The sequence below is a fragment of the Neopelma chrysocephalum genome, unplaced genomic scaffold (assembly GCF_003984885.1).
Source record: "Neopelma chrysocephalum unplaced genomic scaffold, ASM398488v2 Primary Assembly neopelma1_85, whole genome shotgun sequence".
Taxonomy (NCBI): Eukaryota; Metazoa; Chordata; class Aves; order Passeriformes; family Pipridae; genus Neopelma; species Neopelma chrysocephalum.
In genome coordinates this window covers 3,293,931-3,300,368 of record NW_020897747.1, presented here as the reverse complement: position 1 = coordinate 3,300,368, position 6,438 = coordinate 3,293,931, and positions in this window count along the sequence as shown.

The window sequence follows — 6,438 nt, the reverse complement described above, 5'->3', positions numbered from 1 at the left end:
AAGAGAGACCCTTTGAGCTCTCCTGGACCACATTGGGCTGTGACCAGCACCTCCCTCTGAGTGGGGCCTCTCAGAGCCAGTGAACTCTCATGTTTGCTGTACTTTGAGGACCATCACCAAATGCTGATGGAGCGTGGGCTGATACCCCCGCTCCTTGAGGCTCAAACCTTCACCTGTTGAGAAGATGCAAAGGCATCCAATGTATTTCACTGAATTTGAGGAGACTTTTTTCATAGGTATATACCTTGTACAATCTCTTTAAGTCTATGCATGTGGGTGTGAATATGCTATACCGATGTACTAGGAATATTGCTCTCTTAGATTCTTAAGTACTTCAGATTTGTAAGTAAGTTGGGTCTGTGAGTTACTGTTGTGCTTATAGTAAATTCTCTATGAATCTTTTGTTAAATTGTTTAACTTAAGCTATTGATTAGGTGCTGTTAAGTTTAAGTGCTGTTAAACCTTTAGGACTAAACTGTTGATCAATTCTGGGTCTAAGCTTGGCAAGGGGGTTCACTCTGAACCTTCTGACTCAATGGAAGGATCTCCCTTATTCTTTTTTATCCTTACCCCTTCCCCACCTCCCCACCCCAGTCTCCATGTTGATAATTTTTAGAGTTGATTTTGGTTTTAGATTGACTGACTTTAGATCCTAGTTTGCTTTTTCTCTGTGTGCATTAACCATCTAGTAAGTAGTAGAGTGAACCTTGCCAACGAACTTTAAATGACCTTAAAACACTCATTCATGACACCATGGTACTAGTTTTTGAGGGGATAAGATAGGAAATCATGACTTTCAGCTGAGAAAAATATTAGAAACTTCATCCACACTTATGGAATTCACCAGTAAACCAACACTGAGCAAAATCTCTCCCAAGCTGGAATTAAAAAAGCTGTGTGGACTATCAAGCTGTCAATTGAGGACTCCCCTCAACAGAGCTGAACTTTTCACACCTTTCAGCACAACTAAAACTTAGCCAGGCGAGAAGAAAAACTAATTTTTATCAAAATATGGGAAAACATTAATTTTTACATCTTGCTACATTTTCACTGGGATTTTTTTAAGCCTCCCTCATCATCACTGCAAACTGTGGCCTGATGTCAACTGTGAGCTCTCAGAAGACTATTTATTCTGGTATTTTCCCAAAAAGAGTGTTTTTCAGTCCACAGCTTTTCTTTAGGCCTAAACCACTTCTATTCAGTCGAAGTTAAGAAGCAGAGTGTCTGTGGTCAGTACTGCTGAAGTGGGCAAGGGGAAAGAACGAGAACCTCTGGTCCACACAGGAGAGCACCAACAAACTGCTGTTTGTTTCAGTGGAGGCTGAGCAGTACAGAGGAGTCCAAGTTTCCTTCCCTGCTATTAATATTAGATGTTAGAGTATGTCAAACTACCTGCCAAAGTGGGATTAACTACCAGGTAATAGGTCTCACCCATGTCAATTGAGTCTTCCACCTTTTTTTCGTTCCTCTGAAAAGAGATTTAATTAGGAGTCAAGAAATGCGCCTCAGTAAATACCAAAAAATGCAGTTTCCCTTTTTGCACGTAGAGCAGTGGAGCTGAATTTCCCCTGCCTTCCCAACTATCATTAAGTATTCTGTTTAAATAGGCCAGCTTCATGCCATCTATAATGAAGTTATAGTGTATTGCTCTGTTATGAATGATGAAGCTGTTGTGTCCTACGGGGAGAAAAATCGCTGTAATCCAACTTTCCTTTTGAAAAGGCCTAATGTATCCACATGAGATCTTCTGGCAGAGACAACTGAGAGAATATAAATAGAAGCTTAAAAGAAGAAGGAGGGGAAGGGGAAAATAACTCCAACAGGGCTGTGTAGCTGAAATTCACAAGTTTAATAGGAAGATGGATGACTGAAGACCCTGTTCTGTGACACAATTAGGACTTTATGTAGGCCTTTTTCAATTATTTGTAGCTGACAAAATATCACACAAAGGCTGTTTCACACTGCAGGCCAGGTGCCCAGAAATGGGCTTTTTGGAGGCGGGCCCTGTACACTCAAGCCATCATCTCCCAGGGAGCAGAGAGTTGCAGCCACAAAAGACAGTGTGGGGTGGCAGGTGACTGCAGAGGTGCATATGGTCCATCTGGGATGCCCCTTGCTCGTCCTCCCCAGAGACAGACATAGCAAGGGGATATGTGGGTTTCTGCTTCAGGAAGAGGTTTCTGCTCGTACACAATTCTCAGAACTGAAGTTATAACAAGAGGTCTTATCTGGGAGCCTGTTCTGTCCCCTACTCACTTCTCACTGGCCACCCACCAAATATTATTTTTGTTGTGGCACTTAGTTGTCAGCACAAAGCTACTGTAGTTCAACCACTGTGGAACATTTCTTGAAATAACCTGCATGTGTTTGCAGACAGGGTTCACACCTCCAGTGGCTTCAGTGCTGTAGCTTAGGCAGGTGACACAGAGCAGAGGAGAGGTGATGATATGGTGAGCCACAGAGGATTTAGTATCTCACAAGAGACTTGCAGAAGATCTTACCAAACCTTCAGACTTCAAGTGTCTTACATTTGTTTTGGTTTACTCCATTCCACAGTGAGATAATCTAACTAAGGCACTTTAATTCAGGCTGAGAAGCCCTGGGGAGGTCAGGGGAAATTATTAGTAAATTTAGTTTATTTTAGTTTAGTTAATTTGGGATGAACTTTCCTGGGTATTCCCATAAGGAGAAGGAGTCAAATCCCGGGACCTATAGGGGGGTTAATACTGCTTTGGTGGAACTGTGGTGGGGCAAGGCCAAACCTGTGGGATCAGAGACAGAGTGCTGGGAGTCTGCCAGGCAAAGATAAAGCAGAGGTAATGGGCATGTTTGTCCATATGTAACAATTTGATTGAGAAAAGAAAGACGAGATAAGGGGAGCAGGATTTGTGGAGAATGGAGAGTCATGGGAATGTCCCTCCTGGAGGGAAGTGACTCCAGTGGCAAGAGCAGAATGGGGGAGCAGCAAAAGACAGGTATCCTTGGGCAGTGTTAGCCCTTACCAGGACAAGATTGCCTCTAGGGATAAGTTCTCCTGAGGGCTCATTCTTGGCTCCAGTCTTCAATGGGCAGTTTACAATTTCATTTGAAGACTCAGGTGGCTCAGTAATGCAGTCACCATGGGGATGGGGCATGGGGCAGAGCCCTCCCTGTGCCCACAGCTGTGGTGATTCAGGGCTACACTACAGCCTCCACAGTGCCTCTCTGGCCCTCACTGGGACTGGGAATGGCCAGGGCTACCTGGCAGGATAGCAGTGGCTGTGACTTCAGCTTACATGTTGTGGACATGCGCTGCTAGAGGTGCTTGCAAATTATTTAAAAACATGTTGCCACTGAGTGGTAATGCCTTCCCTCATCCCTTCCCTTATGTCAGCACAAACAGGTTGGCTGCATGTCGAGGCTGATGGGCTTGCTGATAGGACTAAAAGCTCCTCATTTTTTCCTCACAGGGTCAGTTTTTCAGAGAGCTTTCCTTCCAGTCAGACGGGTGATCTCCCTGCCCTGGTGGTACCTCCATTGTCACTCAAACTGGCCAAACACAGGAAAATTCTCCAGAGGGTCCTCTGTTGGGATTTGTCCCAAGGGAGAAAGAGCACAAACGTAATTTTCAGGAAGCTGAACAATTAGTTAATTACAGAAAAACCAAACTTTTAGTGCCAAGAGGTCAGAGCAACATCAGAGCATTGAAGCGTTATGCTCTGGGCTGCCTGAGCACCAGGGCACCCCATTTATCATACATTCACTTATTTGATCCAGTATTTATTGCTCTCAACAGAAGTTTATTTTAAATTACCTGCTATTGTTTCACAAACCTAGCTCGTAAGAGGATTACTTTTTTTTTTTTGGAAGGGAATTGTTAGAGGGAACAGCAAAAGCCAAAACATAAAATTAAAACACACACTTTAAAATGATTCAAAATATCAAACACTGGCTTCCCTCCTCCCACAATATCTGTGCTCTTAAATGCATCATTGCAAGGGGAATTATTCATGTAGTCTCATCAATAAATCTTACTTAAGTCCTTTATATTGCAGTCTTCATTCATCTAGCTGCAACTCCCCTGTAAACGATAATTAGGGTAAGAGCTAACTGAGATACCACAGAGTTTGCTCCTGGCAGTCATTGAACATCCAGAGTATATCAAGGCTGTAAAGTAGGCATTTCTCAGCAGCAGTTCATTCATTGTAAACCCTGATTCAATTATTACCTTGTCTCCTGTTTCACAGCAAACACTTTGGTTCACATAAAGTCTCAGCATTTGTCAATGAATTCCTTGAATGGATTGAGCTGCATTTTGTTTCCTCTGTAGTACCTAGCCTAAATCCAGAAGAGTCAGCCAAGGGGGAGCCCTGTTTCCCTTTGGCAGCCTTACTAGGCTAGTCCTGCAGAGAGGTTTAGTTCTATCATCAACTCTTCCCTCCAATATCTGGTGTTGTGGGGGCTGGGGTAGCACAAATAATGGAAATAGATAAAAGATCTACTCCAAATGTGGAGACCCTGAGCAGCAAAATCAGCCTCCAAATCTGTCAGTCTGTTCCTGCCAGACCTGCCTCACCTTTTGATGTTTCTTCATTGGCTGCCCAGGGACACACTATTAATTTACATCCAGCCCCTTACTCTTGCCAACTGTGAATACTGGGAATTTCATGAAGAAGAGCTTTACTCTGTAGAGACCATCTTCTCCTGACTTATGTCCAAACAATTGCCACAGTTTTAGCAAAGACATTATATTAACCACCAAGTGTGCCTAGCAGGGCTCGGTTCCCAGCTTCTGCCCTGAACACCAACATAGCACAGACTGTAGGGCTCTCGGAGCTCAATCTGCTCACCCTCCACCCCCACACCCTTCTTAAGGGTGTCTCCTCCCCAGCCTGACAGGGAAATGGAGACTCTCTAACTTAGCAAAGCCACTTGCAGAGGCAATAATACAAGGACAATGCAAAACTTTTAGAGCTCTTTCCAGTTACCCATCCAGTGTGAGCCTTGTCCCTCTGGCCCACAGACCCTGCCCCTGTGGTTCCCCTCTTGACCTGAGTCTATTAAGGCAAGTGGCAGAAATAGGCAAAAGCTTCTGGCCACACTTGCCAAAGCATTATTCAATCAAATGCCTTACTGGGGCTTAACCTGCCTCGCAGACTGGATGGATCCATAGGACACATATTAACTCCCTCTGGCAAAACAGACCACAAAGGGTATGAGGGAAACCTGAAGGCTAGAGAATTTTAATGACTTGCCCAAGTTCAGAAAGCTGAAAGCATTGAACTTATGTGTCCTGACTTGCTGTCCAGCCACAAGACAATAAGGAATACCTAAAGGGGAAAAAAAGACATTAGTGTTTCATCCCCTTGCACTTGGGCACAGTCCTGGAGTGAATGGAACAGTGGCATACAGGATAACATGACAGTACAGTGGCTCTCCAAGAAAGGCCAGTCTGCAACTGGCTTCCTTTGCCGGCAGAACAGCCCCCTCTCCAGAAGATGCATGTTGAAGGTGGGATTTAGTCCACCTACTCCCTTCCCTCTTTCATTCAAGGGCAACAGCTGAAACACTCCTGACTTTGTAAAAATACCCGATTCTGGCAGTGTGAACGTAGAGGGTTTTGGAGACAATGATACCCTTCTTAATTTACTACTTAGTCACCTAAGGTGCAGAGGTACTGCTGGAGGTGAAGGAACCAAGGGAGGGCCACCAACTGCCCTCTCTGCCAGGGACTTGAGACAGTGATTTCATGACACACAGAATGCAGTATCACTGGTAATTTAATGTGTTCTGCTCTAAGTCTTTCTTAAGACCCTGCTGTTCACTTGTGCCCACCCCATTTTTCATGCCAGCACAACCATTTTGGGAGGCCCCTGCTTAACTCAAAGCAAGGAACTGACTCAGTTAAAAAAGAATAAACCCCCAAAAAACAACAATGCTATGAAACGAAATAAAAAGTAAAAAATGTTTTTTTAAGCAGGATCAGTTCCCGAATGTCACTGAGAGCGACCCCACAAGCAGTCAGGCTGACATATCTGATGGCAGGAAAAAGCTGTGGGGGCGTGGGAATACCTTAAGCTCGCTGAACAGCCGCCCAGTGCTTTGTCTTATGAAATCACAGCTCGTGGAGAGACTGCGCTGTGCTGTTTTCCTGCTCCCCCTCTCTTCCTTTCCCCCCCAGACCCTTGGGCCCCTATCACTGCCATGACTACATCCAGCCCGGGATATACATTTTAATCTGCAGTGTGTATATAAAAGAGAGCTGGAAGCAGTGGCTGTCTGAGACCCACCTGACCTTTGGATGTACAGCAAACTTCCTGTTCCAGAGCTGCCGGCTCTTTAATCTCCCAGTCTTTAAAAAATAAAAGTGAGCCTATGTGAAAAAATGCTTTGTAATGGGAACTCCTGGAACAACTTTTCTCTCTTGCCCTCTGACTGAGCCATAGAAAACAGTAAATA